Source organism: Giraffa tippelskirchi, chromosome 7 (genome assembly GCF_054371585.1).
Source record: "Giraffa tippelskirchi isolate mGirTip1 chromosome 7, T2T-mGirTip1v1.2.pri, whole genome shotgun sequence".
NCBI classification, from domain to species: Eukaryota; Metazoa; Chordata; class Mammalia; order Artiodactyla; family Giraffidae; genus Giraffa; species Giraffa tippelskirchi.
Genome location: NC_137281.1, coordinates 131,836,605 through 131,849,904, shown reverse-complemented (window position 1 = coordinate 131,849,904; position 13,300 = coordinate 131,836,605). Strand labels below are relative to the sequence as shown.

Here is a 13,300-nt window from a genome sequence, read left to right as displayed (position 1 = left end):
AGCAACCACCTCCAGTCCAACCCTGAGGATTTAGACATTCACATTCCCATGTCCGCACATATACGGTACAGTGATGTCCTGAACATCAAATGTTAGCTATGGAAACAATATGGAAAACACTCCCTATGTATTCTAAAACATGCTAATTGAAACCAGACTTTGAATCCCCATTTCTTCTAAATCCAGGTGAAAGTTCCTTATCCTTGGAAAGAAATGAATGTGAGCAAAGTGTTTTTCATAGACTTGGAAAATATTGCTCAGAATCAGATACATCTTGTCTTTGAATCCCTCCTCAGACCCCATATCCACAAATATTCCTTCCCACTTTCACAGGGCCTGCATCCCTCACTGTACTGCCTGCCATGCCCTATTTCCACTCCCAGCTGCCAGACCTGCAGGGACACACTAGGGTTATTTCCTCAGTGACCTGGGCTTTTGATAATCCTAAACTGTTTAGGTTGGACCTGTGACCTGACTTTGTCAAAAGCCATATGGTGCTGAGATAAAACTGGGTAGAAGAGACACAGCCAAAATCTGCAAGATCTGTGACTAACCAAAGCTGTGAGTTTAATGAGGAAAGAAGAGATTAAGGGAGTTCTGGCTTTTTTGGCAAAAGCTCCAGTTGAACACAGGAATGCCCAGAGGCAAAAGCAACTCAACCTACAATAAAATAATAAAACAGCCTATTGATTCTGGCTTTGTTGTCAACACAGTAGACTGAAGCCACTTCTCAGCTTCCAGGAAATAAGTGCTCTCAGGCCTCCCAATTTTACACTTAAGCATATGCCCAGTCTCCAGGGATCACAAAGGATGAATTGCTCTCCAGGTGTCTCTTTCTCAGTGATGTCATTTATGGCAATATTCCCTTTCTTTTGTGAAAGAATTTTATACATTCTTTCTAAGAGAACATCCACTGTTTCAGTGGGTTAGTCAATATAAAATTATATTATGAATAAAAAAGCTATATAGCTTTCATTGGAAAGAAAAATATTCTCCTTTTACCCTTAAAAATTTACCATGAATGAAAAAATAAAATATTATCTTCTACAAGTTAAAATTCACAAAAGTTATTCACCCTCTTTTATCGAATCATCACACAGAATCAAAATATGCTTATTCAAATGGAAATGCTATTCAAAGATTTTTGACATGGAGTCACTCTTACAACTTCAAAATATTCTACTTTCATCATTTAAAAAATATTTTAATGGCTCTGAAAAACAGAGAAAAACTAGTTGTACTTAATAATATAATAAGTTGATTGCATTTATCTCAAGGCAATGCTAATAGAGCCCTAATAGTTTTCAATGCCCCTAAACAGGTCAGTGCACTGGAAAGAATTAGAAACAGATAGCTGTGTATTGGTTAAGTTTTTTATATGGGTTGTTACATGTATAATAAAGCTCCTAACTGAGCCAGCATGAACTGACCTCCTACCTTGGTAACAGGAGGGCCTTTTGATGCAGGTACAAATTCGACCCCTGGTTAGAAAGCTTATTTCCCATGTGCCTCAGGGACAAAAAACCAAAAAATATAAATAGAAGCAATACTGTAACAGATTCAATGAAGACTTTAAAAATGGCCCACATCAAATGTATATATATCTTTAAAAAAATAAAATAAAATAAAAAGAAGAAGAAGGGCAGAGTGGCCCAGGAAGAAGCCAAGCAGAATAGGCTGTTGGTCAATTTTATCTCCCAGGAGAAGATAAGAAAAGGGACATCAGTAAAGGGAAGACATTAGGAAGGCTTTTGAGGGGAGATTTGCAGTGTAAATTCACTAAACACTGATGAGAGCAGTTCCCCAGAAAGAGAGAGTGAGGTAGGAACTCTGGTTATTAATGGAATCAGGATGAACTCAAGGGGTGTCATCTGTAATTATGTAAATTCCAGGAAGTAGAAGAGCTCCAAGTCATCAACATATCTAGATTACTTTAAGCCTATTTCAGAGAAAAAGACTGCGTTTACAAAAATAATTTTTGTGGCAATTCTGTTTAGCAGGCCAAGGCTGAAGATCTAGTTCTTCAAAAACAATTATGAAAACAAGCAATTTGTGCTCAGGTAAAAGGACATTGTGAAGTTTTAACAGTTGTGGGGAAAGTAACAACACATTCGAAATGTGTATGTGGAGAATACACATGAGAAAAGAGTATTCCAAGAGGGGTGGGATTAAATCCCCATGATGAACTTTTCAATCGGAAATGGGACGGGTATGATGAGACAGTTAAAGAAATGACAGAAGAAAGAATGGAAGATGGATGGATGGACAGATGGGTAAGTAGGTCAACTGATTAATGGATAAAACCAAAAGCTATGGCAATGTACAGAAAAATCTAGTTAGGTATCTTAAGAGAATAAGTCCTAGTTTTTCATCTTTTTAAAAATAGAATGTTATACAATCTTTGCAAAGACAAAACTAAAACATATTTATGCAAACGGTCCAATTCACAACAAAATGAGATGAGGCCTACACAGCTGGGCCACTTAACATAAATGAACAACTGAGCCAGCAACATCTGCCAAGATGAATTTAGAGAAGGCTTCAGAGGTTGTAAAATAAGGCAGAGAAGAGACTTACGGAGAAAATGAGAAAAGTAAAGAATGTGAATTTAGCATTTGGAAGTGAGAGTAGAGGGATCAGAGAGTGAAACAGGTGGAATAACAAGAAACTAATAAAAGCAAGGAGGGGGGGAATTGCAGGAATTACAGAGTTCAGGAAACAAAAAGGAGATGCATGAATATGAATTGAAGTGAGGAGTTTTTAAAAATTGTTATTTTATAATGCAGTACAGTTGACTGATCTAAATCAAACCCCTTACGATTATACAGTGGAAGTGACAAACTGATTCAAGGGATTAGATCTGATAGACAGAGTGCCCGAAGAATTATGGACGGAGGTTCATGACACTGTACAGGAGGCAGTGATCAAGACCATCCCCAAGAAAAAGAAATGCAAAAAGGCAAAACAGCTGTCTGAAGAGGCTTACAAATAGCTGTGAAAAGAAGAGAAGTGAAAGGCAAAGGAGAAATGGAAAGACATACCCATTTGAATGCAGAGTTCCAAAGAATAGCAAGGAGAGATAAGAAAGCCTTCCTCAGTGATCAGTGCAAAGAAATAGAAGAAAACAATAGAATGGGAAAGACTAGAGATCTCTTCAAGAAAATTAGAGATACCAAAGGAACATTTCATGCAAAGATGGGCACAATAAAGGACAGAATGGTATGGACCTAACAGAAGCAGAAGATATTAAGAAGAGGTGGCAAGAATACACAGAAGAACTATACAAAAAAGATCTTCATGACCAAGATAACCATTATGGTGTGATCACTCACCTGGAACCAGACATTCTGGAATGCGAAGTCAAGTGGGCCTTAGGAAGCATCACTACGAACAAAGCTAGTGGAGGTGATGGAATTCCAGTTGAGCTTTTTCAAGTCCTAAAAGATGATGCTGTTAAAGTGCTGCACTCAATATACCAGCAAATTTGGAAAATTCAGCAGTGGTCACTGGACTTGAAAAGGTCAGTTTTCATTCCAATCCCAAAGAAAGGCAATGCCAAAGAAAGTTCAAACTACTGCACAACTGTACTCATCTCACACGCTAGCAAAGTAATGCTCAAAATTCCCCAAGCAAGGCTTCAACAGTATGTGAACTGTGAACTTCCAGATGTTCAAGATGGATTTAGAAAAGGCAGAGGAACCAGATATCAAATTGCAAACATCTGCTGGATCATCAAAAAAGCAAGAGAGTTCCAGAAAAATATCTACTTCTGCTTTATTGACTATGCCAAAGCCTTTGACTATGTGGATCACAATAAACTGTGGAAAATTCTTAAAGAGATGGGAATCCCAGACCACCTGACCTGCCTCATGAGGAATCTGTATGCTGGTCAAGAAGCAATAGTTAGAACTGGACATGGAAAAACAGACTGGTTTCAAATCAGGAAAGGAGTATGTCAAGGCTGTACATTGTCACCCTGCTTATTTAACTTATATGCAGAGTACATCATGAGAAATGCTGGGTTGGATGAAGCACAAGCTGGAATCAAGATTGCCAGGAGAAATATCAATAACCTCAGACATGCAGATGACACCACCCTTATGGCATCCTTGGAAGAAAAGTTATGACCAACCTAGACAGCATATTAAAAAGCAGAGACATTACTCTGCCAACAAAGGTCCATCTAGTCAAAGCTATGGTTTTTCCAGTAGTCATATATGGATGTGAGAGTTGGACTATAAAGAAAGCTGAGCGCCAAAGACTTGATGCTTTTGAACTGTGGTGTTGGAGAAGACTCTTGAGAGTCCCTTGGACTGCAAGGAGATCCAATCAATCCATCCTAAAGGAGATCAATCCTGGGTGTTCATTGGAAGGACTGACGCTGAAGCTGAAACTCCAATACTTTGGCCACCTGATGCAAAGAACTGACTCATTTGAAAAGACCCTGATGCTGGGAAAGATTGACGGCAGGAGGGGAAGGGGATGACAGAGGATGAGATGGTTGGATGGCTTCACTGATGGAATGGACATGAGTTTGAGTAAGCTCCGGGAGCTGGTGATGGACAGGGAAGCCTGGCATGCTGCAGTTCATGGGGTCTCAAAGAGTCGGACATGACTGAGCAATTGAACTGAACTGAAGTGAACAGTTGACCGAAGACCTACCGTTCTGTGTACCAGAGAAGGCACTGGCCACCAGTCTCAGTGTGCAACCTTTGCATGTGCTGATCTGCTGATCCAGCCAGCTATAGGGTCTGGTCTTCAGCCTTGCAGGTTCAAAAGCCCTGGGACTGAGTCCAGTGTCCCAGAGATCTATAAACCAGAATGTTGGTATACACATACATACAAGTACACTCTTCTCCATTGGCTGACTCCAGACGGGGGAAAAAATAACAACTGGAGACCACTTGGTGAAAAAGGCATTGACACAAGAGAAGCTCTGGAACATATGGAATAAAAGCCTAGACAACAGCATAAGGGTTTGTTACTTGCTGGCTATGTGGCCTCGGGCATGTGATTTAATCTCTCAGTATCTCAATTTTCTCATCTACAAAATGGGACATTCCAGTTATCTACTCCTATGTAACAAATCACTCCAAAATTTAGTAACTTAACACGTGTCTTTTTTTATCTTTAATTTTGAATCTGGCATTTGGCAGGACTTGGAAGGGACAGCTCAGAGATGTTCCTTGTGACATTAGCTGGGGTGGCTCAACATGGGGCTGGTGGATCCATTTACAAGATGACAAATTAATACTGACTACCATCTGGAGGCTCAGCCAGCACCACAAGTCCTGGGGCTGAGGTCCTCAGTGGGTGGGCCTTTCCATAGGCTTCGGAGGCTTCTTCAAACTGTTGTGGCTGGATTCCAAGAGTAAGAACCTCTACGGACAGCAACTAAGAGCTGTCCATTTCTTAAGGCTTGTGCCCAAAGACTGGCACATGTCATATTTTACTGGTCCAACAGCCAGAGTTCACAGATTCAAAAGGAGGGGGCAAAGGGCCGCACACACCTCTCAGTGGAGAATATATCAAAGAACCGCTGGGTCATTTTTTAAACTTTCAGGATGTCTGCTCTCTGGCCACAAATTATTTACTACATTCCTCTCATATGCAAAATACATTCACCCTCGCAAGATCTCCATTAACATCAAACCTCTTTTTTTCTACTGTTTCTATCTCTTTCTTTTTATACGAACATTTATTTATTTATTTATTTGGCTGCAATGGGTCTTAGCTTCAGCACGCGGGATCTTCAATCCTTGTTGCAGCACATGGGATCTTTTAGCTGTGCCACGCTGGAACTTCTCAGGCATCCTGCATTTGGAACAGTGTCTTAGCCACTGAGCAAACAGGAAAGTCTCTGTTTCTGACTCTTTGAGCCAAGCTAGTGATGATTTCACTAGAACAATTCTCTCGAAAACTTGGTGGGTTTTGAATAAATCACAATGGGGTCATTCCAATGCTATTGCTGTTGTTCAGTTGCCCAGTCATGTCCAACTCTTTGTGACCCCATGGACTGCAGCATGCCAGGCCTCCCTGTCCCTCACCACCTCCAGAAATTCACCTAAGTTCATACCCATTGCATCGTTGATGCCATTCAGCCATCTCATCCTCTGATGCCCTATCTCCTTCTGCCCTGAATCTCTCCCAGCATCAGGGATTTTTCCAATGAGTCAGCTGTTCACATCAGATGACCAAAATAGTGGAGTTTCAGCATCAGTCCTTCAAATGAGCATTCAGGATTGATTTCTCTTAAGATTGACTAGTTTGATCTCCTTACTGTCCAACGGACTCTCAGGAGTCTTCAGCACCATAGTTCAAAGGCATCAATTCTTTGACACTCTTCCTTCTTTATGGTCCAGCTGTCACAACCGCACATGACCACTGGGAAGACCATAGCCTTGACTATATGGACCTTTGTCAGCAGAGTAATGTCTCTGCTTTTCAACACACTGTCTAGGTTTGTCATCACTTTCCTGACAAGAAGCAACTGTCTTCTGATTTCATGGCTGCAGTCACCATCCACAGTGATTTTAAAGCCCAAGAAGAGGAAATCTGTCACTACTTCTGCCTTTCCCCCTTTTATTTGCATGAAGTAATTGGGCTGGATGCCATGATCTTAGTTTTTTTTAATATTTAGTTTGAAGTTGGCTCTTTTACTCTCCTCCTTCACCCTCATCAAGTGGCTCTTTAGTTGCTCTTTGCTCTCTGCCATTAGAGTGTATCATCCTCATATCTGAGGTTGTTGATGTTTAGAGTGTAAAAAACTGATGAAATTTGACATTAGCATACTCCTCTGAAACCGTCACTACAAATCATGATAATGAACATACCCATCATTCTCAAACTTTCCTCATACTCTTCTGTAAGCCCACCATTCTTCACACCCAGCCCTGTCCCCAGACCACCAACAATACAAAACTTCCATACATTTCTTTTTTTTATTTGTTATAAAAATCACAATCCACTCTTGCTATGCTTGCCTTACACACTCAATTTTCTTGTAAAGATATGTACAAAAATAAGAGGAAGAGTATTTTATATTTATCCTGATATATATTCCATTTCCTCTCTTTTGATGTATCAGCTACACATTGCTGCATAACAAACTACCCCCAAACCAAGTAGCTTAAAACAACATGTATTATTTCACAGTTTCCATGGGTCAGGAATTAAATGCAGCTTAGCTAGATGCTGTGTCTCAGGACCTCTAAAATAATAGCAAAAAAAAACAACTGACAAAGGATTAATTTCTAAAATATACAAGTAGCTCATACAACTCAATACCAGAAAAACAAACAATCCAATCAAAAAGTGGACAAAAGACCTAAACAGACATTTCTCCAAAGAAGACAAACAGATGGCTAATAAACACATAAAGAGATGCTCAACATCACTCATTATTAGAGAAATGCAAATCAAATATCAACTCACGTGGGTCAGAATGGCCATAATAAAAACTCCACAGACAGCAAGTGCTAGAAAGGGTGTGGAGAAAAGGAAACCCTCTTGCACGGCTGGTGGAAATATAAATTGATACAGCCACTATGGAAGACAGTATGGAGATTCCTTAAATAGCTAGGAATAAAACCACCATATGACCCAGCAAGATCACTTTAAGGCATATATCCTGAAGAAATCAAAACTGAAGACCCATATACCCCAATGTTCACTGAAGTACTATTTACAATAACTAGGACATGAAAGAAACCTAGATATCCACTGACAGATGAATGGATAAAGAAGCAGTGGCACATATATACAATGGAATACTACTCGGTCATAAAAAGGAACGTATTTGAGTCAGTTCTAATGAGGCGGATGAACCAACAGCCTATTATACAAAGTGAAGTAAGTCAGAAAGAGAAAAACAAATATCATATATTAATGCATTTATATGGAATCTAGAAGGATGGTACTGATGAACCTGTTCACAGAGCAGCAATGGAGACACAGACATAGAGAACAAGTGTGGGGAAGAAGGGGGAGAGGGTGAGATGAAGGGAGAGAGTAGCATGGAAGCATATACACTAACATATGTAAATAGATAGTCAAAGGGAATTTTCTGTGTCACTCAGTGAACTCTGGGGCTCCATAATAACCTAGAGGGGTGGGAATGGGTGGGAAGTGGGATGGAGATTCAAGACGGAGGGGACATATGTACACCCACGGTTAATTCACGTTGATGTATGACAGAAATCAAACCAAAAAAAAAAAAAGATAATCAGGTAAAAATTTTTGATTGCAAAAAAAAAAAATACATGTTTGGAAATAAAAACTGGACTTCAAATAATCCATAAAAAGTGGACTTCTTAATCTAAAATAAGAAAATTAAAGAATCAAAATTAAAATTAAAGAATTAATTTTAATTAATTAATCAAAATCAAAATTAAAGACTACTCTGATGTAAATAAATAAATAAAAAAGCTATAAGGAAGGTGTTCAGAGCTTTGGTCAAAACAAGGCTCTGCTTCTATGTTCGTGGATAGGACTATAGAACTGCTACTCCCAGATGGTAAAAAGAACATGTTCACAAAGGAGGAAATGGACAAGGAAAAAAAAGCATCCCCCAAAAGTTATAAAAGGACATATGCAGGAAAAAAAATCATATGTTCATAGAAAGAAAGAAGTAAAATAGAAAATTTGCTAAGAGTGTAGGTCTCGTGGTAAATGTTCTTGTTGTAGAATAATAATTATTCACAAAGGGGGAGGAAACTTGGAGGTAATGGATATGTTTATAGCATAGATTGTGGGGATGGTTTCATGAGTGTATACTAATCTCCAAACTTATCAAGCCATATACACTAAATATGCACAGGCTTTTGTATGCTAATAATATCTCAATAAAGTGAGTATTTTAAAGTAAAATAAAACCTGACAAGTGGCAGGTAAGATGCAAAGAATCAAAGAAGGGGGAAAGGACAAAGAAAATGCAAAGAACAACCTAAAGGAACAAATTAAATCTGAGTTACAGAATGTAAATCCAGAAGGCCATTAATAACATATAATCATGACAACACTAATAACAGCAGTTCCCATTTATGCAGCATCTGCCAAAGCCACGTATTGTGCTTTGCATTTTTTATTTCATTTCCGCTCATCCTTACAAAGATCACAGCGTACATTTCTTCCCACTAATATGAAAAAAATAGGCTAACATTCAGTATTTTATTAAGGGTCACACAGGATAGGAAATGGCAGAGCCAGGTTCAAAACCATTTCTGTCTTTCTCCAAAGCTTTGATCTTTTCCAGTGTATCACACAGGCTCCCAGTCACATAAATGTTAGGATGAGAAATCAGGGCTAAATATAAATAAGAAAGTGTATTGTAAATGAAAGGCCTAAAAAATAGAGCTCCATTATTCTGGTCAACATAGAATGAGACTGGAAGTTAGGTTTCTTTCTTTTTTTTCTCTTTTTAAACATACAGTCTGGAAGCTTAAAAGATAAGACTTGTGTGAGAATATGTGTGATCATAAGGATGACCTGGAAAGCAGAATAAAGAAGAGTACTGACTTCCATTTCCTACATGTAACTTTAAGAGCAGCAGCAGCAAGAAGTAATTTCAGATGAGACTGTGGAAAAGGTGATAGTATCAGAAGTAAATTAAAGTGACTCAAAAATACAGACATTTAGAATCCCTCAATAAAAAGACGAAATCTTCAAAGTCACTTGTTTAGCACACACGCTAACAGTCCCCCCTAAAGGCATTGGGCCAGGAAAGTTTAAGAGATATGAAAGAATAGAGCTACTTTAGTAATGATAAGGAAATAACTGAAAATAATTTATCAAAATGAGGGATACTTTACAGAGGTAGATGGCAGGAGATCAAATTTTCTTCAAACAAGAAGAAATAAATATGTAAGAGGAATGGTCAAGCTGATGAAAGATCTTCTGGTTTTGGAAAGGATAAGAGAATGGTGGGACATGTTCTAAAAATGATACAAAGAAAACTCAAAGGAAGGAAGAAAGCCAAAGTCTTTCTAAAAAACAAATAAATGCTCCCAGCTGTGGCAATGGCTAATAAAAGACATGAAGAAAGGGGAAAAGGATGCAAATTGAAGCCAAAAACAAATAAATGAACAAATGAGAAATGTTTGAGAAATAGTCAAGGTAATGAGAGAAGAAAAGGAGATCAAGAAAGAGTGAGATTTCTTCTAATGAACATTTTAGTGTTCAAAAAGCAGAGAAAGTAGTGTTGGCTTAAAAGAGAGACAGCTCACCAAAGTCAGGAGGCTGGGTTTAAAAGTTAGTCCCGTGGGGTTTTCATCCCAACCCCACAGCTTAAGCCAAATTGCTTTTCCTCTTTCTTTTTTATGGAACTTTCCTAATCTCTCTGTGCCTCAGTTTTTCTTTATGTGTAAACTGGAAGAAAGGGAGATTTTTATCCTTATGTTACCATCTCTGGCCTGGGCTGTTATGAGGAATGAAATGAGATGATGAACATGAAGCTTTTAACATAAAGCCTGCTCATCAGGAAGAGTCAATAAATCTCCATGATGAGGATTAATTATTTATGATAACTTCAAATAAGACAAAAACTCACCAAATAGCACTGAAAGAGAAAATGCAGCTAGAACATAGAATATCTTTGAGGAAATATTTTAAAGGCAAAACAAAAATGCACATAAGGATGTAGGCTAATGTTTGAGAATTAATAAAAGAAAGGACAGCCCTCAAATAATTTATTTAACAAATACAACTTCAAAACTGAGCTGCCTTGTTTTTGAAAGGAAAGGAGGCCTGGGTCTAACAGACTCACTGCTAGGTTCTCATAAGACAACTGAGAATGTCCAGAATCCTGCCTTTAATGAAAAATGAGAGAAGACTAAAACGAGGGTCACAATGAAATAATGAGAACCAACAACAGCTCCTAGAGGAAAGAGGAAACATATGAACAATTTGAGGTCACATCCTAAATGCCCATCAATAAAGGACTGCTAAATAAATTATGGAATGTTGATATCCTGAGCAACTACCATAAAGAATGTAATGGTTCTGTCTGTGCTGACTTGGAGAAATCCTTTATATGGTGTATAGCAATAAAGTCAGGACATCATACATATTAAGTTACCCTATTTTACAAGAACGATTTATATGATTATACATACATAAATGAACCAGGTACACACAAGGAATCTGGTAAGTGAGGCTTCAGTGTAGGAGGAACTTTTCCTTTTTATTATTTACTCAGCGGAAGGCAAAATGGTGTACTGGTTTAAAACCCAGGGTCTGCAGATCTAGCAATTAAGTAACCTTGGGCACGTTACTTAACTCTTCTGTGCCCAGTCTTGTTTTTGTTCAGTTACTAAGTTGTGTATGGCTCTTTGTGACCCCATGGACTGTAGCTCTTCAGGCCCTTCTGTCCATGGGGTTCTCATGGAAAAAATACTGGAATGGGTTGCCATTTCTTCCTCCGCCAGGCCCAGTCTATTCATCTGTAAAATGAGGCTGTTAGGTGGTTGGATCAAGATGGTAGAATGAGGATGTGGTGCTCATCTCCTCCACAAACACATCAAAAATACATCTACGTGTGGAATAATTCTCACTGAAAACTAACTATAAACTGGCAAAAGGACTCCTGTACAACCAAGGCTGTAAGAAAGACATACAAGTAATCAGAAAGGAAATAAAAGTGACGAGGTTAGAACCAGTGCCCCTGGGAGGATTCAGAGGAAAAGAGAGACTCCATAGGTGACCTCTGCCCTGGGGAGTGATGATTCAAACCACATGTTGGACACTCCAGTACTAGAGTCCTGTGCAGGGGAGATGAGTCGCCTTGGCTAGTTGGAGGATGGCTGGGATTAACCAAAGGGCTGTGGGAAGCCTGGACTCTCCTTGTGAGAAGCACATACATGCAGGCTTGCCCATGAGGCAGGGTATAGAGAGGTCCTCTCTATGACTGCCAGGTTTCCGGTGATCCCCTGCCCTGAGGAGCAATTCCATAAAGGGAGGGCAGCAGAGGCTGAGGGCAGTGATCAGCTAAGAGGGACAAAGGGGACTTGCACTTTGAGGCTGCATCTGAGTGGAGCACTGGCCTTTACAGGCAGTGCATCAGAACTCTGTCTATGGCCAACACAAGCTAAGAGCCCACATGGGCCCCACTTGCTTCAGTATTTCCTGTCTCTGGAGCAATGGTCCCAATACTCTGGGAAGTGGGGAAAAGCACACACTTAAAGGGAACAGAGTTAGCTCAGGCTCAACCCTCAGGGCTTCTGCTCCAGAAACTTGGAATCAGACCCCACCCCTGATAAGGCAACGCTGGCCACTGACCAGATGGGAGGTCCTGCCTCATACCTAGTGCCAGCTCCAGCCCCTGTATTTCCAGCTCCATCTCTTAGCAAGGCGAAAACTGCCAGTGCACTCTGAGGAAAAACGGTATTTGTATCCACATCAAACACAGCTCTTCCACAAAAGACACTGGGCACCTGCAATCTGTACAGGAACACTCTCATATAAGATCATCCCTTATGACTAAGTGATACAGAAGAATGCAGAAGCGATCTGGAAGCTAGAATAATGGAAATTACCCAATCAGAACAGCAAAATGAAAAACGAATTTTAAAAATGAGAACAATTTAAGAGATCTCTGTGATAACATTAAGTATACCAACATTTACATTATAGGGGTCCCAGAGGGAGAAGAGAGAGATAGAGAGACTGAAAATGTATTTGAGGAAATTATGGCTGAAAAATTCCCAAACCTGAAGAAAGAAATGGATATCCAGGGACAGGAAGCACAGAGTGAACAAGAGGAACCCAAACAGACTGACACCAAAACATGTCATAATTAAAAAGCAAAACTTTAAGATAAAGAGAGAATCCTAAAGGTAATAAGAGAAAAAAAAAAAAGAGTCAAATACATGAGAACTCCCATAAAGGCTATCAGCTGATTTTTCTGTAGAAACTTTGCAGGCCATAAGTGTGTAATATAATATATTCAAAGTGCTGAAAGGGAAAAACCTGCAACCTAGGGTACTATACCCAGAAAGATTATAATTCAGAATAGAAGAAGAGACGAAAAACTTCTCAGACAACAAACACTAAAGAGATCATTAAATATAAACTTACCCTATAAGAAATATCTTCTCTAAGTGGAAAAGTAGTAATCTATAGGAAAGAGAAAATTTCACTAGGAAAGGCAAATATATACTAAGGACTAAGGATCAACCACTTAAATAAGCTGGTACAAGAATTAAAAGACAAAAAGTTGTAAAAAAGCAACTATAAATACAATAAACAGTTAAAGGAGAAGCATAAAGGTATAAAACAAAATGAATATCCTGAATATTTATTGGAG

At 39.1% G+C, this 13,300-nt stretch overlaps 1 long non-coding RNA gene across 1 annotated transcript in view; it reads right to left on the bottom strand.

Annotated features, from left to right (window-relative positions):
• LOC145513401 (uncharacterized) overlaps positions 1 to 13,300 on the bottom strand; it is a 189,993-nt gene that overhangs the window by 50,265 nt on the left and 126,428 nt on the right. The window lies entirely within an intron of this gene.